The sequence below is a fragment of the Aquarana catesbeiana genome, linkage group LG04, assembly GCF_042186555.1.
Source record: "Aquarana catesbeiana isolate 2022-GZ linkage group LG04, ASM4218655v1, whole genome shotgun sequence".
In the NCBI taxonomy this organism is placed as follows: Eukaryota; Metazoa; Chordata; class Amphibia; order Anura; family Ranidae; genus Aquarana; species Aquarana catesbeiana.
In genome coordinates, this window is record NC_133327.1 from 428,476,591 (window position 1) to 428,501,025 (window position 24,435).

Consider the following 24,435-nt stretch of genomic DNA (forward strand, 5'->3'; position numbering starts at 1 on the left):
TAGCTCCAGCCAAAAAATCTTTTCTAAGCTTTTTGGAAAACATAGGGAAGGGTTATCACCCCTGTGACATTTGTTTTGCTGTCTTTCCTCCTCTTCAGAAGATTTCACCTCACTTTTTTGTCCCAATGAAAAATGTTTTTTGAAAATTTGGGTTTTTTTTGTGGAACAAGGATTGGAAAGCATCAGTGGAAAGGAGAACTTGTTTTCCCATATTAACTCTTACAGGAGAGAATTTCCCTTCCTAGGGGTAGATTTCATCTCACTTCCTGTTGTCTCCTTCCGTTTGCAAGTAGGAGTCGTTTGTAAGTTAGATGTTTGAAAGTAGGGTCCCTGCCCTATATACTCAGCAGAAATTTGGGCCTTAGGTGTTGCTGTGGCCACAACACTGTAAGCCCTCACAGGGCCCTGCTGTGAAATATTAGATCAAGAATTGTAATTACATGCCCCTGTTGAACAGGAGCTGAAAAATTAGGCCTTAGGCACTGGTGCTGGTGCCACAACACTGCAACCCCTCACAGACACTCTAGTTGGAACGCAGGAACGAGCCCTGCTGCAAATTATTGCTTCAAAAATTGTAATTACACGCCCCTGTTAGACAGGGGCAGAAAAATTGGGCCTTAGGCACTGGTGCTGGTGCCACAACACTGCAACCCCTCACAGACACTCTAGTTGGAACGCAGGAACGAGCCCTGCTGCAAAGTATTGCATCAAAAATTGTAATTACACGCCCCTGTTAGACAGGGGCAGAAAAATTGGGCCTTAGGCACTGGTGCTGGTGCCACAACACTGCAACCCCTCACAGACACTCTAGTTGGAACGCAGGAACGAGCCCTGCTGCAAAGTATTGCATCAAAAATTGTAATTACACGCCCCTGTTAGACAGGGGCAGAAAAATTGGGCCCTAGGCACTGGTGCTGGTGCCACAACACTGCAACCCCTCACAGACACTCTAGTTGGAATGCAGGAACGAGCCCTGCTGCAAAGTATTACATCAAAAATTGTAATTACACGCCCCTGTTAAACAGGGGCTGAAAAATTGTGCCTTAGGCACTGGTGGTGGCGCCCAGAACCAAAAATGTTCTTACAAGCTATCAGCGTGATGATTGAGGAGGAAGAGGATAATTACTCAGGGATAGTCACTCAGCATCAGCATAGGCAGTCTTTGAAGGGATCTGAGATTTCAAAAAAAATTATTCGGTTACATCAGCATCAGGTGCTTGGTAGCTGGTGGTGATCCAAGACTCATTCATTTTTATGAAGGTCAGCCGATCGACCGAGTCGGTGGACAGACGCACCCTGTGATCGGTTACCACGCCTCCAGCAGCACTGAATGTGCGTTCCGAAAGAACGCTGGATGCAGGACAGGCCAGTAGCTCAATTGCATACTGTGCAAGCTCTGGCCAGTGATCCATCCTCAAGACCCAGTAACCCAGAGGATTTTCGGTGGGAAAGGTGTCCAAGTCTGATCTTGCCCCTAGGTATTCCTGCACCATGTAAAACAGACGCTGGCGATGGTTGCTGGAACCGATCATACCTTGGGGCTGCGGACCAAAAAATTGTCTGAACGCATCGGTCAGACGGCCACCTTCTCCACCGCTCCTTCTTTGACTGACCGAAGCCTCAGCAACACGTTGTCCAGAAACAGGAGTTTGTAACCTCCCAGTCTCTGGGAACGCGTTGCACAGACCTTTCTGCAAGGCCTCCCGAAGATGTTTCATCCTCTGCTCCCTCTGCGATGGCAAGATAAGGTCCGCAACCTTACCCTTGTAACGTGGATCAAGGAGGGTTGCCAGCCAGTATTGGTCCTTCTCCTTGATACCACGAATACGAGGATCCTTACGCAGGCTTTGCAGGATCAGGGAGGCCATGCAGCGTAGGTTTGCTGAGGCATTCGGTCCGGAGTCCTCTGGGTCACTAAGAACGACATGGTCCGCAGCCACCTCCTCCCAGCCACGTACAAGTCCATGTGTTTCTTGGGACTGATCCCTTAAAGACTGCTGCTGATGCTGAGTGCCAGGCTCCACCTCCATACTGACACAATCTTCCTCCTCCTCCTCTTCCTCCTCGTCCTCTTCCTGTGTGATCGGCGGGCACGCAGGAACACTGTCTGGATAAAGGGGGCCTTGAGAGCTAAGGAAGTCCTCCTCTTCCTGCCTCTGTTCTGCCTCAAGTGCCCTGTCCATTATTCCACGCAGCGTGTGCTCCAACAGGTGGACAAGGGGGACAGTGTCACTGATGCATGCACTGTCACTGCTCACCATCCTCGTGGCCTTCTCAAATGGTGACAGGACAGTGCATGCATCCCCTGATCATGGCCCACTGGCGTGGGGAAAAAAAAACCAAGCTCCCCTGACCCTGTCCTGGTGCCATAGTCGCACAGGTACTCATTGATGGCCCTCTGCTGCGTGTGCAGCCGCTGCAGCATGGCCAACGTTGAGTTCCACCTGGTGGGCATGTCACAGATTAGGCGGTTCTTGGGCAGGTTAAACTCCTTTTGGAGGTCCGTCAGCCGAGCACTGGCATTATATGACCGGCGGAAATGCACACAGACTTTCCTGGCCTGCCTCAGGACATCCTGTAAGCCCGGGTACCTGCCCAAGAACCGCTGCACCACCAAGTTAAGGACGTGAGCCAAACAGGGCACATGGGTCATTTGTCCCTGTCGGAGGGCAGAGAGGAGGTTGGTGCCATTTGTCGCAAACCACCATTCCTGCCTTAAGTTGGCGTGGCGTCAACCACCTCTGAACCTGCCCCTGCAGAGCTGACAGAACCTCTGCCCCAGTGTGGCTCCTGTCCCCCAAGCACACCAGCTCAAGCACCGCATGGCATCTTTTGGCCTGCGTACTTGCGTAGCCCCTTGAACGCCTACGGAGCACCGCTGGTTCCGAGGAAGAGGCCATGGAGGAAGAAGAAGAGGAGGGGGTGGAGGAGAGAGGTGTGTCACAATCAGCATTTTGGAGGCGTGGTGGCAGAACAACCTCCAACACTACTGCACCTTGTCCTGCATCCTTCCCAGCTGCCAGCAGAGTCACCCAATGCGCCGTGAAACTTAGGTAACGTCCCTGTCCATGCCTGCTGGACCATGAGTCAGCGGTAATATGCACCTTACCGCTGACCGCCCTGTCCAGCGAGGCATGGACATTGCCTTCCACATGCCGGTAGAGAGCCGGAATCGCCTTCCGTGAGAAAAAGTGGCGTTTGGGTACCTGCCACTGAGGAACCGCACATTCCACAAACTCACGGAAGGGGGCAGAGTCTACCAACTGAAAAGGCAGCAGTTGAAGTGCTAGCAATTTTGCCAAGCTAGCATTCAACCGCTGGGCATGTGGATGGCTGGGAGCAAACTTCTTTCGGCGGTGCAGCAGCTGGGGCAGGGAAATTTGCCTGGTACAATCTGACGTCGGTGTACCAAAAGCAGATTGCCCACAAGTACTTGGCTGTGACACACCTAATTCTACACCTTCATTCCTCTCACTGCAGGTCTCAGAGAGGACTGAAGGTCTAGTGGGGTTGGAAATCTCAGCTGATGAGGAGCAAGGAGAGATCCTCTTTGTTCTTTGGTGTGGGTCTTTTAGATACGCTTGCCAACGAACTGCATGGCAGGTCAACATATGTCTGGTCAAGCATGTGGTACCCAAGCGGGAGATATTTTGGCCACGCGAGATACGCTTGAGACATATGTTGCAAATAGCAGCGGTGCGATCTGATGCACTCGTCTCAAAAAAGGCCCACACCAAAGAACTTTTTGAATAACGCGCAGAGACTGCAGCGCCCTGCACATGTGGAGCTTTGGGGTGTGATGCAGTCAATGTGCTGCCCTTAGGCTGGCCCCTGGAGGGCATCCTGCCTCGTTGGTGATGTGCTGCCGCCTCCTCCTCCTCCTCCTCCTCCTCCTCCTCTCTCCTATCAGGCACCCACGTTGAGTCAGTGACCTCATCATCCCCTCCCTCCTCATCACTGGAGCAAACCTGGCAGTATGCTGCAGCAGGGGGAGCATGACTGCCAGATTGCTGTCCTTCTTGGGCACCCCCTCTGTCCGCGCTCATGTTACTGCCTTCATCGAGCTCAGTATCGTCATCAGAGCCTTCCAAACGCTGGGCATCCTCCTGGAGCATGTACCCAACACTGTGGTCAAACAGTTCGAGGGAATCCTCATGAGGACATGGTGGAGCTAGGGAAGGAGTCACTGATGACATTGAGCTGAGGGAAGAGGCCGCTGCTTTGCCAGACAAAGCACCCTGGGCATGGGTGAGAGAGGATGAGGAGGATGAGGACGGCTTGGTCATCCACTCGACCAAGTCTTCCGCATGTTGCGGCTCAACATGGCCAGCTGCCGAAAAAAAGGCCAAGCGTGTCCCATGGCCACGTGCTGATGAGGATGCACCGTCTCCACGACCAGCACTAGACACAGAGCCTGCTTGCCCTCCTCTTATTGGCTTGTGACTGTCTGCCTCTCCTTCTTGGCCTTCCAGACATACTAATGGCCTGTAGCTGCACTAAGCTGGGATAGAACACCTGTAATTTTCTTCAAGTAGCTTTATATACTGTAACCAGACAAGCCTGCCTGTCAGTAGGAAGATAACAGGAACGGATCTAGCTGAACACTGTGAGCAGGACGCACTGTACTAAATGTAAATAGTCTAGCTGCCTGACCGTGGTACTAATAGGATCAAATAGAACACCTGTAATTTTCTTCAGGTAGCTTTATATACTGTAACCAGACAAGCCTGCCTGTCAGTAGGAAGATAACAGGAACGGATCTAGCTGTACACTGTGAGCAGGACGCACTGTACTAAATGTAAATAGTCTAGCTGCCTGACCGTGGTACTAATAGGATCAAATAGAACACCTGTAATTTTCTTCAGGTAGCTTTATATACTGTAACCAGACAAGCCTGCCTGTCAGTAGGAAGATAACAGGAACGGATCTAGCTGAACACTGTGAGCAGGACGCACTGTACTAAATGTAAATAGTCTAGCTGCCTGACCGTGGTACTAATAGGATCAAATAGAACACCTGTAATTTTCTTCAGGTAGCTTTATATACTGTAACCAGACAAGCCTGCCGGTCAGTAGGAATTTAACAGGAACGGATCTAGCTGAACACTGTGAGCAGGACGCACTGCACTAAATGTAAATAGCAGGAACGGATCTAGCTGAACACTGTGAGCAGGACGCACTGCACTAAATGTAAATAGTCTAGAAGATAACAGGAACGGATCTAGCTGAACACTGTGAGCAGGACGCACTGCATTAAATGTAAATAGTCTAGATAGAAGATAACAGGAACGGATCTAGCTAAACTGAATACAGTGTATATATATATATGCAACACCTGGGATGCATATATATACACAATACACTGTAAGTGCAGCTAACTGACTGACTGTTCTGCCTAATCTATCTAACTCAAATCAAATGACACTGTCTCTCTCTCTCTCTATCTCTCAGCACACCGGAACACACACTACACAGGGCCGCCGTGCAGGCGGCCTTATATAGTGTGGGGTGGTGTACTAAATGCCCTGAGCCGTAATTGGCCAAAGCCACCCTGGCTTTGGCCAATTACAGCTCTCTCTACTGACAGCGCTGTGATTGGCCAAGCATGCGGGTCATAGTGCATGCTTGGCCAATCATCAGCCAGCAATGCACTGCGATGCCGCAGTGAATTATGGGCCGTGACGCGCCACACGAATTTAGCGCGAACGGCCCATAACGTTCGCAATTCGGCGAACGATCGAACAGCCGATGTTCGAGTCGAACATGGGTTCGACTCGAACACGAAGCTCATCCCTACTTATTAGATATCTGGAGAATCAAACATCCCACACATAAACAATTCTCCTTCTTTCCCCCCCCACGTAAGATGTATTCCAGATTAGACTATATTTTTGTCACAGCCCCTTTATTAACATCCTCTGTAGCCTCAGAAATAAATCCTATAACTTGGTTAGATCATGCTTCTGTCCACCTAGATCTCACACTCTCCTCATCTACAACGAGAACTTGCCACTGGAGACCTAATGATTCTCTCCTCCGAAACCCTGTCATTGAAACTCAATTGTCCCAAAATTTGACCGAATTCTTTCAACTGAATGGCGGCTCTGTGGCGGGGTGTCTACCCTATGGGAGGCCCATAAAGCATATTTTAGAGGCCTCTGTATCTCAGCTGGGTCTTGCTTGAAGAAAGATTCTGCAGCTCTGAGATTGGATGTTCTCACTAGACAAGGTTGCCCCCTTTCTCCCTTATTGTTTATATTATGCCTTGAACCACTAGCTGAAGCCATACGGACACACCCAGATATAAGTGGGGTTTCTCTGCGATGGAGAGAATATAAATTGTCTCTTTTCGCAGACGACATATTGCTTACTTTAACGAAACCACACATTTCTCTCCCCAACCTTCACGCCCTATTGGATACATTCAGTAAACTTTCTGGTTATAAAGTTAATACAGCTAAGACGGAAGCTCTTCCTATACATATTCCATCCACGCTTCTTGCCACCCTACAAAACAACTTTCCTTACCATTGGTGTTCTATCTCCCTCAAATATCTAGGTATACACCTGACAGCATCCTATCCCACTATGTATCAGGCTAACTTTCCCTCCTTAATTTCAGAAACGTATGGCCTATTTCGTAAATGGGCAGAATGTCCTCTGTCTCTTCTGGGTAGGATAAATGTCCTCAAGATGGCCATACTCCCGAAGTTCCTATATCTTTTTGAAACATTGCCAATTGCGATCCCAATGCTACAACTCTGAAATATCCAAAGGGCCTTTACTAAATTTATTTGGGGTAATAAAGCTCATAGGATTGCTAGCACAGTGGTATTTGCTCTCTGCTCTCATGGTGGGTTAGGTGCACCTGATATTATTAAATACTACTATACTACACATCTCACATTTCCTGGTCTTCACGTTTTGCAACGAGTAGATGGTCTGAATTGGAAATGAGTGTAACTAGCCCAGTACATCCGTGTTCAATGCTTTGGATCGACTTAACCTCTTTCATATCCCAACTCAGAAATATATGTTTAGGACCAATGTTATTCACTCTTTCCATTTGGAAAAAATGTAATAAACTGTTCTCTCTCTCATCTCCATGCCCTCCTCTCTTAAATGTTCTTTTTGACCCGGACATTCCAGATAGCCTTTCCTATAATAATTCATACCCATGGTCTTGGGCGGGCATTTTTCAGCTCCGTCACTTAGTACATCCTGTTTCTCGTAAATTACTCACCTTCCAAGACCTCCAAAACAAATAATAACAAATAATTTTTTTTCCTATCTTCAATTCAAACACTACTTTCACTCTATATCACCTGCCTTGGTTCTGGAAAAACCCAACACCTTTGAAACTCTATGCGCCCAAGGCCCATACCAACCTGGTCTCATTTCCTTTAAATATAAGATTATACATGACTCGGACCTTCCCAAGTTAGACTCTCATGTATACATGCGAAGATGGGCCAAGGTACTTCCGAACCCTCTAACTCTCCCCCAATGGCAGAAGATTTGGACTTCCATATCTAAAGTTTCCAGATGTGTGGAGCAGAGAGAGACAGCCTATAAAGTCTTCATGTTCTGGTATAGGACCCCAGAGGTTATTCATAAATACGATCCCTCCATCTCTCAGAAATGCTGGAGATGTTTCAGAGATATAGGAACACAATACCATATCTTCTGGGAATACCCATTAATTTTACCATTTTGGTCCTCGGTCCAATCAGTGCTTCAGTCTGTGCTAGAGCTAGACTTCCCAAAAGACCCGGCTCATTACTTATTAGGTCTCCCAGTTCCTGAAATCTCTAATCATACTAATAAGCTGCTGTCATATATTCTTCTAACCGCCAAGAGAGTAATTCCTACTCATTGGTTATCTCCCAACTCGCACGCAATCCCAATAGCTTTTAGCTATAGTACAGATACACAGAATGGAACATATGACAGCGGTGATACATGACTCATTGCCTCAATTCTCAAAGATATGGGAGCCTTGGGACAAATCCTCTTTCAACCCTGAACTACTATCCTAAACTGCTCTCAAGTGTCCTTTAGGCAAATACTCTCTTCATACTTGAATGATTAGCCTAAATATTAATATCATTAGATCAACTATTGTTATATATATGTTATGTCATGATCCATGGTGTACCCCCCCCCCCCCGGTTTTCTTTTTTTTTGAGTTTATTCTCTTTGTATGAGATGATACTGATACTTTCTTGTATTATACCTGCTTTCTCTTGTTTTGTTAAAACAATAACATTTTTTTCAATAAACATACAATTACAAAAAAAAAATTGAGAGAGCAGGATCAGTACAGAAGAATCAAAAGAGTGCTGCAAAAAAGTAAGTATTTTGTTGTGTGTTCCTATTCTTCTTAACGTTCATGCTGCCCCATGTGCTTTTCTTTTCTGTTGTACATTTTAAAATGGCTACTTTCATGTTCATGGGCACAGTAATCGGTCATAGGAAACATTGTTTGTTCTCCCACTTTAAGATGTTTTTGGCAGATACAGGTTAACTACATTTGTTCATGACTATTTGTATTAAAATAAGTTTGTTGTCTAGATGGGTTTGTAACCACAATTAAATGTAAACTTGATTCTGTGTAAGGAGAGGACACTCAGCAGCTGTTTACACATCTGGACGCAGGAGCACTAGTGTGGGACACTAGAACAAACTTTTTAGGGTGTCCCACACAGGTGCTCCAGTGGATACTATAGGGGTGTCTCCATGTGTGATACTTTAAAAAAAAGGGAAGTATTCCAGCTTTAGAAAGGAAATAAAATGTTCTTCAGTTAGGAACTCTGCCAAAACAGACAATTGTACGACACTTCCAAGCAATGTTTCATATTCCTATTTCTGCCCTCTAATATCTGTGTGCTAAGTATAACTATTTTTTATTCACATAGGGGAGAAAGAAGAAGGGGAAATCCCCACACCACAAGCAGAGGATGTGGAGGGAGAGGTTTATTAAGTGGTGAAATTGTCACCACAACGGGTGAGTGTCTCAGACCACAGCTTCAGGTAAGAGATCTATGCCTGCATATTTATAATACATGGTGTGTTTTTTTTTTTCTTTTAGGTGATGTGGATGTTGTGTAAGAAGAAGAATCTAATTTCACCAGTGAAAGTGCCCAGATCCTCATCGGGGAGAGAATGGGGTGCAATTGTGATTTAGAAAATATAAAGGAAAACATCAATGATGTTCAAAAAAAATGAAGAACATCATTGATGTTTTAGGCAGAATATAAAAACCAACAAAATTGTACAGTTTTATTGTGTGTATTTTTTAATTAAAAAAAAAGTTGTAAAGTATTTGAAAAGCCACATTTTGAAGATGCACACACTGTGTCAACATGTGCTATCTGCCATCAGAGGATATCAATGTATGAGTTTTGTGGGTGCAACCCCTTCCTCCCAACTCAATTAGGTGAAAGGAAGGGGTTTCACCCCCAAAACATGTCCATTGATCCCCCATTATGGGAGCTAGCACATGTTGACATTAGACATGGGATCAGGAGGAAAATCTCCAGTTTGAATCCCAATTTGTGTGTATCTTCAAAATTTGGCTTTTACAGGAGTGACATCACCCCATCTGATGAAGGCAATATCAACACATTTTGGACATACTAATGTCTGATATTGCCTTCACTTTATCAGAGTTGAACTTTGTAAGTTCCTGAGTTGTGTATGTTATGCTTTGAAACATGCCTGTTTAACAAAAAAAGGCTCTTTACAATGTGAAAAAAAATATATATATATATATATATATACACCAAAGATCTTGGTTTGCTCAAATCCCTTTTCTAACGCACATGTGAATGTGTTTTGAGTAAAATGTTTTATACTCAACATGTGTGGCTACTTCTTTCAATGCTCAATAGAAATTTTTGTAGTAAGTTGGTGTTTACAGTGACAATGGGGGTTATTTACTAAAGGCAACTCCACTTTGCACTACAAGTGCAGTTTCAGTGCAGTTTCATGTGCACTTTAAGTGTTGGAGTGCAAAGTGGATTTGCCTTTAGTAAATAACTCCCACAGTGCTTTCTAGTTTGCCACAATCACGCCATTTTCATGACTCCACAAAATTCATTCATGGTGCTGAAAATGATGAATATTTTTGTCAGTAATGCATTACATACATTAACAACAAAAACAAGGTGTGTGTAGTAGACCCACAACATAATAATAGTTCGCTGAAGAAGAGATTGTCCCCTCATGTATCAAATAAATTACATTTGCACTATTGAAGAAAATGTCCAAAAAGAAAAGCCCTTTGGAGAACCTAGGAGACAGCTAAAAGAAACCCAGGCAGTAAATCAAAGGAAATCTTCTTTCAGTTTAAGAAAAAAATTTCAAAAATTGTTGATAAAATGTTCCTTAAACCATTTCTGGCATATCAATGGCCCCCCTACCTGCAAAGTACTCGACATACTTCTGTCTTACTTTGCGGGCGCTTTGGGGGGGCAAGCCAGGACAACCAGCTTCAAGCGCCGTCAGGGTTTCCTCTTTAAGTCCGGCCTTAGGCACAACTGAGGCCACATAGTTCATTGAATTTCTCCTTAAATAGTTGTGTAGAATGCAGCATGCAAGGATTATCTGGTTAAGTTTATATTCCGCTGTAGTAATCGATAATAATTATTAATATTATATCTGTGTATTAATTTGTCTAGTCCCTATAATTAGTTGGTCTATTAAACTCTGAGCACATGCTATTGTTAATATCACAATAATACCAGGTTAGCTATGAAACCAAACACACGGTGCTGCTAGTAAAACAAGTTACATTTATGTCCCAATAAAAATAGGAATGTACTAAAACAGCATAACTAGGAAAACTAACATAAAGATACTACAAGAAATTGCAATATTACAAGGCCTACAATCATAACACAATATAAGATTAATACTTAGCACATCCTCCTCGGCTGGTCCTCAGGTCTTAAAGAGACTGTTTCTTTAGCAAACATTTCTTTTTAACAAACATACCTCATCCAGACCCCCCCTTTTGCCTGCCCAACTTAGCCTTTGGACGAATCACAGTGTCTCTGGGGCGTTCCCTCAACAGGCTATCATATGCATCGTCTCGACATAGCAGTCGTCTGGGGGGCAGTGTTGGTCAATGAATTGCCATCATCGGACCGATGTCAAATTCTACAAACACCTGGGCCCTTGATTTCCTGTATCTCACCTCATCCATCATCCCTGTCAGTTTACCTGCTTTTGAAGCCTGTGCGGATAGCAGTTAATCAGGAAGCTGAACAGGCTACATTCCAACCTGAGAGACCACATCCTGTCCTCCCGGAAGTGTGAAACTTTTCAGTCTTTTCAAAAACCATGGGAGTTTTCTTCTCTTAGGTATAGTAATGAAATATATGTACAAATACGATATTCATGTTGAATTCCAACATCCGCCATGTTGATGGTGTAAGGAATAGGCGGAACTGACTGGCCATTATTCCGAAAATGTTCTCCACCACTCTTGTGCCTCTGGCCAGATGGTAGTTATAAACACTTTGGTCTGGGGTGAGGGTCCTCATGGCTTCAAAATGGTCGGCTGGTCAGAACGAACTAACAGAAAGTACTGACAAACAGAAAGGCCGGAGCTGAAAATGAGAAACGAGCAGACAAGAATGCACTGAAAATCAAATACGTAATAGAAATACAAACCCACAAGCACAAACTGAAGAGCAGTAACAATCAGAAAAGCAGGAGGCTGAAAAGCGCAAAACATCTGTCACCAAACTTCTACTAACATGAGATTAGCGGAAGGAGCCCAAAGGGTGGCGCACTTGGTATTGAACTTCCTCTTTCTAGTGCCGTCGTATGTGTTGTACGTCACCGCTTTCTTGATGTTCGGAATTTCCGACCAACTTTATGTGACCGTGTGTATGCAAGACAAGTTTGAGCCAACATGGATTTTGTTATCTGAATGTCCGATCGTGTGTACGAGGCATTATCCTAATTAACACCAGATGTTCCTCCTAACTAAAATGACTCTATTGTAAAGAGGTTTAACCTTTTTAACTCTGAAAGTACATTGCATGTGATTGTAAAAAATTATATGTAAAAAATATCTCATCTTGATATGATAAACATATCACGTCACATAAAAATGTATATATATAAAAACTGCACAGCCTTGACCTATGACCGGTATCGGACTATAGTTGGGAGCGACCAGCAGAATGAGGAAACTCACAACTCGGGGGCACGCGCTCTTCACTGGAATGGGGTAGAGTATGAGCCCTCATGGTTTAACTTGGTTAAGTTGGATAAAAGTATGCAAGGGCACTTGTCCAATTATGGGCGAGTTCTTCTAAAGATCTCACCTTGGAAACCCGCTGGTGGGTGGAACCCCCCACTTTGGAAGTGTCCCGGATTTGGGTGCTCCTGAGGCTGGGGGCCTCAATACACCACCACCATGGTAGCTCACGTGGCAACTGGGTTAGTTCAGTTAATTCAAATTTCTTAGCGCAATTTACTTCATAATTTTGTTATAGGCTACTATACATGTTCATAAGATGTACTAATAGGTTGTTATGGGTGGCCCTGGCTCGAGGGGAATCCCGTACTTGCTGGCGCCCGGGAAGCCGGGAGGGATTACTATTTCCGGGCTTACCTGGTCCTGCCCAACACTCCTCCCATCTGCTGGGATGGGTGTCCACTAGGGATGAGCTTCAAGTTCGAGTTGAACTCATGTTCGAACAGCGAACAATTTGGGAATTCGCGGCAAATTCGAAAGCCGCGGAACACCCTTTAAAAGTCTATGGGTGAAATCAAAATGCTAATTTTAAAGGCTTATATGCATGGTATTGTCATAAAAAAGTGTTTGGGGACCTGGGTCCTGCCCCAGGGGACATGGATGAATGCAAAAAAAAGTTTTAAAAATGGCCGTTTTTTCGGGAGCAGTGATTTTAATAATGCTTAAAGTGAAACAATAAAAGTGTAATATTCCTTTAAATTTCGTACCTGGGGGGTGTCTATAGTAACGTAACTGGTGACCCCTCCCCCTCTGACATCACGGGGAATGCCACAGGGAAGTCCCTGTCAAGTCTCCGTGCGTCAGAGGGGGCGGGGTCACCGGGTGGCCCCGCCCTCCGTTATTTAAGAACCGTCAGAAAACGAGAAGCATCACACAGCGGTAGCCTCCCATCATGTGGATGTGGAGCGGCCCGAGAAGAAGAAGGGAAGAAGACGCCGTGGAGGAAGATGCCGGATGAGAACACCGGAGGAAGAACCAGAAGAACCAGAAAAAGAAGAAGATGGAGGAAGAAACCGAAGGAAGATAGAAGATAGAAGATAGAAGAAAGAAAATAGAAGAAAGAAGAAGCATTTAAATAAAGGGATTGTCAAAAACTGTCTCTTGTCATTTTTAACATTTTTGACACTTTTTGTGTGAAATGGTAGGGGTATTTTTGTACCCCCCTACCATTTCACACAGAGGGGAGGGCCGGGATCTGGGGGTCCCCTTGTTAAAGGGGGCTTCCAGATTCCAATAAGCCCCTCGCCCGCAGACCCCCACAACCACCGGGCAAGGGTTGTGGGGATGAGGCCCTTGTCCCCATCAACATGGGGATAAGGTGTTTTGGGGGGCTACCCCAAAGCATCCTCCCAATGTTGAGGGCATGTGGCCTGGTACAGTTAAGGAGGGGGGCGCTCTCTCGTCCCTCCTCTTTTCCTGCAGCCTGCCAGGTTGCGTTCTCAGATAAGGGTCTGGTGTGGATTTTTGGGGGGACACCACGTCATTTTTTTAAAAAAATTGGTGCGGGGTTCTCCTTAAAATCCATACCAGACCTGAAGGGTCTGGTATAGATTTTGAGGGGGACCCCACGCCATTTTTTTTTTTCAGCCTGGGTTCCCCTATATATCCATACCAGACCTGAAGGGCCTGGTATGGAATTTAGGGGGACCCCCACGCCATTTTTTTTTTTTTTATTTTGGTTCGGGGTTCCCCTGTGGGGAATTCCCATGCCGTTTCTATTAATGAACATTTATGTGTATTGTCGGACCGGCAATTCATTAATAGCTGCAAGTAGTTTTAAATGACTTTTTTTCCTTTGAAATGTCATTTTGCTCTCAGACTGTTCTAAACATGGGAAACATGCGCCACTTTACAGGCATACTATAGACACCCCCCGGTACGAAATTTAAAGGAATATTACACTTTTATTGTTTGACTTTAAGCATTATTAAAATCACTGCTCCTGAAAAAATGTTTTTAAAACTTTTTTTGCATTGATCCATGTCCCCTGGGGCAGGACCCAGGTCCCCAAACACCTTTTATGACAATAACTTGCATATAAGCCTTTAAAATTAGCACTTTTGATTATTCATGTTTGTGTCGCATAGACGTTAATGGTGTTTGCGTGCTCGAACAAATTTTTTGCCTGTTTGCATGTTCTGGTGCGAACAGAACAGGGGGGTGTTCGGCTTATCCATAGTGTCCACCCATCAAAGGCTATGTTTGCCCTTTGGAGCCTCTGGATGACGAGGTGTGTACCTCTGTTTTTTGTGCTAAGTTCTCACCCCATGACAAGGGGGCAGGCCCCCACTTGAATTAATCCTGAATACTCTTTTCCTACCCCCCGCCCCATATCCTCTCCTCTTAGGTAACTCAGCAGGACTGTCATTACCTCCGGTAAATTTGACCCACCCCCTATTAAGGTACTAGGTGTACCACACCTGCTGCAAGCCCCCTTAAGCTACGATAGCTATCTGAGCTGCCCTCTAAATCGGGCTCATTCCCTTTCCTTATATCTTCTGTTTTACTACTTTCTCCTTCTTACTCCCTACCTCCTACCCTCCACCCCACCCCCTAAATCTACCCCATCCAACCTAGAAGGTGTTATTAACAAACAACACCCCCCCCTTTTTTAAACATGCCTCCTACAGTGCAGACATCAGCTCCTTTATCCCTCAAGGTCTACTCTCTAAACAAAAAGGGTCTCAATGTACCCGAAAAACGCAGTAGCGTTCTTGCGGAAGTACACCGCCACAGAGCTCAAGTGGTATTTCTACAAGAAACACACTTTAAATTGGGATCCATACCCCGCCTATCCAATAGTAGATTTCCTGAGGTATTCCATGCAACTTGTGCAGTCTCCAAAACAAAGGGGGTCTCAATATTGCTCGCAAAATCATTTGTATTCCACCTCACAGACCAAGTCCTTGACCCAGAGGGTAGATTTCTTTTTCTGAAAGGGACCTGGAAAAATAGAACAATAACCCTGGCTAACATATACTGCCCCAACTCTGGCCAAGTGACATTCCTGAAAGAGGTCCTCTTAAAATTAACACTTTTTCAGACTGGCCTTCTTATACTGGGTGGGGACTTCAACATACCCCTGGATCCACTTCTTGATACCTCAAATGGCACATCCTCACTCCCGTTCTCGGCCTTACGCCAAGTAAAGCTGCACTTAGCCTCTCACACTCCACGACACCTGGCGTACCATAAACCCACAGGAGATAGACTACACATTTTTCTCGCCCCCACACAATCGATACTCGAGGCTGGACTACCTCTTCATCCACCAAGCTGACCTGACATACCTCCATGAAGTGAGTATAGAGAACATGGTACTCTCTGACCATCACACGATCACACTGACCTTGCAATTCCCACAGAGGGAAAAACTCTACCAAAATATGGAGGTTAGATGCCACCCTATTGTCTGAACCTGGAGACCTCGCTGACGTAACACAGACTATTGAGGACTACTTTCGACATAACAATACACCAGATGTGTCTCCCATGACCCAATGGGAGGCACACAAATGCGTGGTGCGCCTGATTTCCATCGCAGCAAGGAAGAAAAGAGAACACCAAGCTACTATTAAAAACTTGTCTGACAAAATAACACTACTAGAAACGCAACATAAATGCTCACTGGCAAGGAGGGTGGGGAAAGACTTAGCTGACACTAGAGCGCTCCTTTGTGAGGAGCTCTTTAAAAGAGCACGTAAACGGCAATTCCTGTCACAGAAGTTATTCTATGAACAGGGCAATAAACCAGGGAGGCTCCTAGTGAGAGCCACACAAAAACGAACCCTTACAACTACAGTACACCATATCAAAGAGCTATTCTTTCCAAAAATGAGGAGATCGCTAATCAATTTCAATTATTTTACAACAAACTTTATGATCTCCAAACACATGAACGCAGATTGGTAGATGAGAACGTTCGCGTTAATATTATGCAGGAGTTTTTAACCACTTATAGCCCACAGACGCTTTCAACTGTGGACAGAGAAGCACTGGAAGCCCCACTCTCGGCGGAGGAGTGGGGGAGGCATTGAAGGCCATGAAGCCTGGCAAAAGTCCGGGACTGGATGGCTTCTCCGCACAATACTATAAGAGCTTCGCTGATCTCCTAGCACCGGGATTTCTTAAGGCCTTCATTGCCCTCTCCCGCTCACCCTGCAAATCGGGAAGCCTCCTGGAGGCTTATATTTCAGTAATCCCAAAAGAAAACAAAGATCCCACTGATGTAGCCAATTACCAACCCATTTTCCTTTTAAATGCGGATGTGAAATTGTTTGCCAAGATTCTGGCCACCAGACTGACCTATCATATACCTGCATGGGTGGGTCTGGGCCAGGTTGGTTTTGTCCCTGGAAGAGACCACTGGCTCACCACTACTCAACGGGAGGGCTGCTTTCTGGTGTTTGACAATGTGGCCTGGGACTACATGGACGCAGTCCTGGAAAACCTGGGGCTTGGTCTCTGTATGCGGGCCTTTATCAGGGCACTATACACAAACCCTGGGGTTAATGGCCACCTGTCGGATGCCTTCCCCATCCAGAATGGGACCAGACAGGGGTGCCCTCTCTCCCCTATACTGTATATCCTCACCTTAGAACCTCTCCTCTGCTGCATTTGAGTAAACCCGAACATCAAGTTCACCAGCGGGAATACAAGATTGCTGCCTTTGCAGACTATATCCTGCTCTTCCTCTCGTCCCCGTTAATGTCCCTTCCCAATCTAATGCCAATTCTAGACAAATTCAAGACTATCTCGAACCTAAAAATGAATTACTTCAAGTCCTTTGCGCTAAACATATCACTACCCCCTACTTTAGTTAAACTTTGTCGGACTAACTTCCCGTTTCGATGGAAAGCGGATGCCCTCACCTATCTAGGCATACAATGCATACAACCTAGTAACCTTAAAGATCTATACGAAAAAAACTTCCTAGCAGAATTAAAATCTATACAGCTAGATCTCAAAAAGTGGGAGACCCCCACCATATTGTGGTTTGGTCCGCATTCTTAAGATGACAGTACTCCCTCGCTTATTGTATAAACTCCAAACGATCCCGATCCACTTACCACCCTCTTTTTTTGCTACATACAAGAGGATGTGTAGGGCCTTTCTCTGGGGAACCAAGATGGCGTGTATTGGATGGGCAAAATTGGTTCTCCCAAAAACAAGAGGCGGGATAGGCCTCCCGGACCTGCAGAGATACTACTGGTCAGTATATCTGATCCGAGTAGTTGACTGGAGGCTCCACAGGCGACACAAGGGCTGGGTATTGTTAGAACAGCTGATTGCTGGGACTGATTTAAGTCTGGCTCCTTGGCTTCTGCGCAAACACATACCAACAACCACTCAAGCACACCCTCTCATCAGAGCGACCCTGACTGCATTTGATAGTGCATGCAGAATGCACTCACTCTCAGCGAAAATTTGCTAAATCACGCCTCTTAAGGGAAACCAGGACTTCCCTCCGGGTATGGAACAAGCCTTCCTAGCGGCTGAATGGCCATACCCGGAGATGCGGGCTCAATACTTCTTTCTGAGGGGTAGATTACTTCGACAGCAAGAACTAGCAGCAATCTCAAACACTAAGTCGTTTTCCTTCTGGGCCTCCAAATAAAACATTTTCTTGACAACCCCACGAACAGAAACAACTTTGGGAAGAACCCAACAGTCTTAGAATCACTGTGTTCCGGCCCCGCCCCACAGAGTCACTTGATCTCGGTGCTCTACGCCGCAATTTTCGGGGAACCCTATGCTTCTCTGCACTCAGAACACACCTATTGGGAAACCGTACTGGATAGGGAGATAGAGGAAACCAGCTGGGGACGAACACACCTATATATTCACAAGGGCTCCCTCAATGTACACACACAAGAAAACGGGTATAATATTAAGATGAAATGGTATAGAACGCCAGAAATACTTCACAAGTTTATCCCTGCAGTCTCTGACCAATGCTGGAGATGTGAACATGGCCCGGGGACTCTTCTCCATATATGGTGGACATGCCCGATGATCCAGCCGTATTGGAGAAAGGTTCACACAGTCATAACGGAGATAACCTCACTCCCCCTGGAGTTCACACCAGCACAATACCTCTTACACCTCTCCAAAATCCCCCATAAAAGATATTACAAATCACTGGCCTTGTATATGACCAACGCCGCTAGGCTATGCCTACCGGTCCATTGGAAGTCTACATCGCCCCCTTCCATTAAGGAGTGGATACACCGAATCAATCAAATTGCAGTGATAGAGGAGCTTATCCATGCCTCACAAGATAGAATGCCGCAATTTTTGGCTACTTGGGCACCTTGGCTGGAGTATCGAAACTCACAACGGTGCCAAATACTGTCACAGGAAAACACATGACTCTTTTGACCCCCCGGGGCTCAGGCCCCTTGGGTGATGTGAACCCAGAGGGCATTAGACCCTGTTTATTATATGCTATGCTCCAGGGACACCTGGAGAGGGTAGCTGGTGGTTGTTCCCACCCCCTCTCCACATAACCCCCGGGCCGTCTGCACCTCCCCTCGATCCCCCTCTCCTTATCCGCCCTTCTGCTCTGTCCTTTCTTCTGTTCTTTCTTCCCCTACCCCCCTTTCTACATCAATCCTCTTCTAAGAGAGAGCTGGGATGGTGAGACGACCTTGAATCGGACGCTGTCCATCACCAACTAAAGAGTAATAGTACGACCAAACGCTGCCCTATGCGCCCTTACTGGCCCTCTCCGCATAGTACTATCACCAATAAGCCACAGAGCCTTGCAGCGCAATCATTCTACATGGGAAAGGGAGGGAAAATATTAAAAACCCTGCCATAATCACTAGAAGTCATAGGGCTAGTTCCCTATCAGACCGAATAAGGAAAGCACAAGAGGGGCACTAAATGTTAGTTCATTGGTTTGTAACTGTTTTAATTATAAAAGCCTTGTTAATGTTAAATGCACTAACTTTTGTATGTTCTGAAACATACTTTCTGTATTTCCTATGAATCTTTTCAAAATAAAAATTTTTTTGTGAAAAAAAAAAAAAAACTGCAATATATCTGATGGATAAATTATTTAATCAGTAGTCAAATCAAAAGTCAATTGTTTTTTAATTGTCTCTCTTATTAGAGGTCTTGAGGTTTTTTCTTTTTCTTCTTCCTGCACTCTGTAAAGTTGGAAAAAGTTTATTGAACATAAAAGACAACAATAATTATGACAAATTAATTTCTTGTGTCAATTCTTCTCCCAGAACTGATATTCTTAGGCTTCAAGGGTTTGTTTTCATCTGGAAGGTCTAGAAAAAATAAATTTCTCTTCTTTTGGTGACTTATAAATCAGGTCCTGAAACAGAATGGACAAGACAGTGTATGAGATGATGGACTGTTCTCAGTGCAGGAGAGGACACACCAGTACAGCGTTTTATGATTTTTGGCTTGTATAGAGTGGTACGCTTTAGCACCTATGAAATGTGCATACCCTAATATAGGGAGGATTGTATTTTTAAATAAATTTATAAAACTGTATCACACTATCCAGTTTCCTCTGTTTTATATATGGATATACTGTATTTACAAGCAACCATGCAAGGATCCGAATGCTGACAATAAACCCAGAGGTGGTTTTAAAGTGTGGTTTGATGGAGTTTAGGTGCAAGGTCACGCGCTCTAAGGTGAGCACATACATCAAAGGGGAGCACAAGAGTGGACGTAGTTCTGTGAGTGCATGTAGTTCTATGAGTGCATGTAGTTCTGCAAGTGCACGTGGTTCTGCGAGTGGTCTGCGAGTGCACATAGTTCTGTGAGTGCACGTAGTTCTGCGAGTGATCTGCGAGTGCACGTAGTCCTGCGAGTGGTCTGCGAGTGCACATAGTTCTGCAAGTGGTCTGCGAGTGCACATAGTTCTGCAAGTGGTCTGCGAGTGCACATAGTTCTGCGAGTGCACGTAGTTCTGTGAGTGGTCTACGAGTGCACATAGTTCTGCGAGTGCACGTAGTTCTGCGAATGGTCTGCGAGTGCACGTAGTTCTGCGAGTGGTCTGCGAGTGCATGTAGTTCTGCAAGTGCACATAGTTCTGCGAGTGGTCTACAAGTGCATGTAGTTCTGCGAGTGCACATAGGTCTGCAAGTGCATGTAGGTCTGCGAGTGTTCTACGAGTGCACGTAGGTCTGCGAGTGGTCTGCAAGTGCACGTAGGTCTGCACGTAGTTCTGCAAGTGCACGTAGTTCTGTGAGTGGTCTGCGAGTACCTGTGTATTGTCTTGTTGAGTACCTGTGTATTGTCTTGAGTATTAGTGTCAGGAAGCTAGTTGTTAGGTAATTTGGACAGGGTATAATCCCCAATCCTCATTAAATTTAATAGGTACGATGCCCAGCGGGTGTGGAGAGGCAACTCGTTGTACATCTTGAGGCATGTATGCGTTCCTTGATCATCCGATCAAGGGTGAATATTGCTGTGCAAAATGTAAGCACATTGTTTCCCTGGAAGCCCAGGTTCTGAATCTGGGGAAGCAACTGTCAGCACTGAGAAGTCCCTCCATACTAAAGGAGAGCCAGGAACATACATGGCAGGTGCCGGCAGGGGCCAGCACAGAGGCGGGTGGAGACAAAGAGGTGCAGGCATTAGCCAAGAGTAGATGGGTGACAGTCTGGAAGGGAAGAGAGGGAAGTGCCAGGGGTGCCGATCCAGGGCTGGAGCATCCCAATAAGTATGCTGCATTGAGTGACATTGGTGAAACCAGTCAGTGATCAGCACTGCTGGAGCTGAGGGACTCTCCTAGCTGCTGGGGGAAAAACTCCTCCAGTGAGAGTGGGGGGAAGCGAAGGGAAAGGAAAGACAGATTCTGGTGGTAGGGGACTCAATTCTTAGAAGGATAGAGAGGCCAATCTGAACAAAGACCTGAAGCGCCGAACAGTATGTTGTCTACTGGGCACTCGGGTCCGGCACATCCTAGATCTGGTGGACAGATTACTGGGAGGGGCTGGGGAAGACCCAGCTGTCATGGTGCACGTTGGTACTAATGACAAAGTCAGAGGCAGATGGAGTGTCCTAAAGAACGATTTTAGGGACTTAGGAGCTAAATTAAGGAAAAGGACCTCCAAGGTAGTATTCTCAGGAATACTACCAATACATCGAGCCACTACAGAAAGGCAGAGGGAGATTAGGGAAGTAAACAAGTGGCCAAAGAGCTGGTGTAGTAAGGAGGGGTTTGGGTTCCTGGAGGACTGGGCCGACTTCTCAGTCGATAACCAGTACTATAGAAGGGATGGACTGCACCTAAACAAGGAGACAAGGAGGGTGCAGATCAGCTGGGAATGAATATGGCCAAAAAGTTAGAGGGGTTTTTAAACTAGGCGATGGGGGGAAGGTCCAGAGGTAGAGATAGTCAGTGCGAAACACATTCCAGAGGGTAGTATTGGGGGCATTAGTGGTAGATTGACCAAAGCACATAAACCCAAGGTAAGTATAGTAGCAAGTCCTAGTTGCAATCTTAGAACACCCAATAAGAGGATAATATGCGACCGGTCCAAACTACGTGGCATGTTCACCAATGCCAGGAGCCTGGTGGACAAGATGGGTGAATGAGATATACTGTTATATGAGGAGGATTTGGATTTTGTGGGAATTTCAGAGACCTGGTTCAACAGCTCTCATGATTGCCTGGTAAACATTCAAGGGTATACCCTTTATTGCAAGGATAGAAAGGGTAAAAAAGGGGGAGGGGTATGCCTATATATCAAGAATAATGTACACGTGAATGTGAGAGTAGGGATGAGCTTCGAGTTCGAGTCGAACTCATGTTCGACTTGAATATCGGCTGTTCACCAGTTCGCCTAACAGCGAACAATTTAGGGTGTTCGCAGCAAATTCAAAAGCCGTGGAACACCCTCTAAAAGTCTATGGGAGAAATCAAAAGTGCTAATTTTAAAGGCTTATATGCATGGTATTGTCCTAAAAAGTATTTGGGGACCTGGGTCCTGCCCCAGGGGACATGTATCAATGCAAAAAAAGTTTTAAAAATGGACGTTTTTTCAGGAGCAGTGATTTTAATAAAGCTTAAAGTGAAACAATAAAAGTGTAATGTTCCTTTAAATTTCGTACCTGGGGGGTGTCTATAATATGCCTGTAAAGGGGCACATTTTTCCAGTGTTTAGAACAGTCTGACAGCAAAATGACATTTCAAAGGAAAAAAAGTCATTTAAAACTACTCACGGCTATAATTAATTGTCGGTCCGACAGTACACATAAAAATTCATTGATAAAGATGGAATGGGATTTCCCCACAGGGGAACCCCTCGCCAAAATTTAAAAAAAAATGGTGTGGGGGTCCCCCTCAAAATCCATACCAGACCAGAGGGTCTGGTATGGATTTTAAGGGGAACCCCTCGCCAAAATTACAAAAAAAATGGCGTGGGATCCCCCCAAAAATCCATACCAGACCCTTATCCGAGCACACAACCTGGCAGGCCGCAGGAAAAGAGGGGGGACGAGAGAGCACCCCCCTCCCTCCTTAACCATACCAGGTCACATGCCCTCAACATTGGTAGGGTGCTTTGGGGTAGCGGCCCCCCAAAGCACCTTGTCCCCATGTTGATGAGGACAAGGGCCTCAGCCCCACAACCCTTGGCCGGTGGTTGTGGGGGTCTGCAGGCGGGGCCTTATCAGAATCTGGAAGCCCCCTTTAACAAGGGGACCCCCAGATCCGCCCCCCCTGTGTGAAATGGTAATGGGGTACAAAAGTACCCTTACAATTTCACAAAAAAAGTGTCAAAAATTTTAAAAATGACAAGAGACAGTTTTTGACAATTCCTTTATTTAAAGTTATTTAAAGGCCACTTGCAATTTTGGCTCTCCAGACTGCGTAACAGCACTGTTCCCCTGTTTCCACCGACTGTCTGATTGTTTCAGTCAACGTAGGTAGGTTTTTTCAACTTTTAATACTATCTAAGTGGGGTCTTTCCCCCCTCTTCTTTTTGATATCCATTTTTATTTATAGGTATACTTTTATACTTATGGTGTGATTATTTATTTATTTATTTATTTATTTATTTATTTATTCTCTCCCCCCCCTTGCCTCCCCTCCAGATCCTCCAATCCATTTTTGGGCCTCAGTACATGTGTCAGCCTGTCGCTGTTCTGGTTCCACCCGCTGTTGGGTGTTTGGAGGAGGAGGGTTCTCTCTCACCCCTCCTTTTCCCTTTTTACATTATTTCTTTGACTATAACAATTGTTTCTCGGTGGATTGAGCTTTTTGGGGACCCCCTGCTCCGGTTCTTCCTCACATTCTTTTAAAAATTGCAGATGCATTTTTGTACCTGTCCATTCACTGTGATGTAAGTATCAAATGAACTTTTTGATTATTATGTAATTGTATGCTTTTGGACATCTTATAGACACTGTGCCCTCTAGAAAAAAACACTGATGAAGGAGACTACAGTCCATCTCCGAAACATAGGGTTTCTGGATTGTGTATCCCATGTCGCATGTCTGTACAATTTATGTGCATCCTTTGTTTCATATAATTCTTTTTTTTTTGTACTATATTATTTTTTCTTGATCAATAAACTTTATATACTTTTTATATTGCTGTTTTGGTAGTGCCTTCAAAATCCCACCGCTAGGGGGTTTCTCTAGTTCTATTTATATTTGGGATGTGGCACACCCTCACCACACAAACAGATTGTTTTGGATATCCCTATTTCATTTATTTAAAGTCTTCTTCTTTCCATCTTCTTCATGTATTCTTCCTTCCTTCGGTTTCTTCCTCCATCTTCTTCTTCCTCTGGTTCTTCCTCCGATCCTCTGCTTCATGCTCCGGTGTTCTCCTCTGGCATCTTCCTCCGCAGCGTCTTCTTTTCTGCTTTGTTCTTGGGCCTCTCTGCATCCATGGGAGGCTCCTGCTGTGTGACGCTTCTCTTCTTCTGACACTTCTTAAATAATGGAGGGTGGGGCCACCAGGTGACCCTGCCCCCCTATGATGCACGGGGACTTGATGGGGACTTCCCTATGGGTTTACTCGTGACGTCAGAGGGGACACGGTCACCAGGTTACGTAAAGGGTGACCCCACCCCATCTGACATCCCATGGATGCGGACGAAGCGGGGAAGAAGACACCGCGGAGGAAGATGGCAGACGAGAACACCGGAGCAAGACGCAGAGGATCAGAGGAAGAACCAG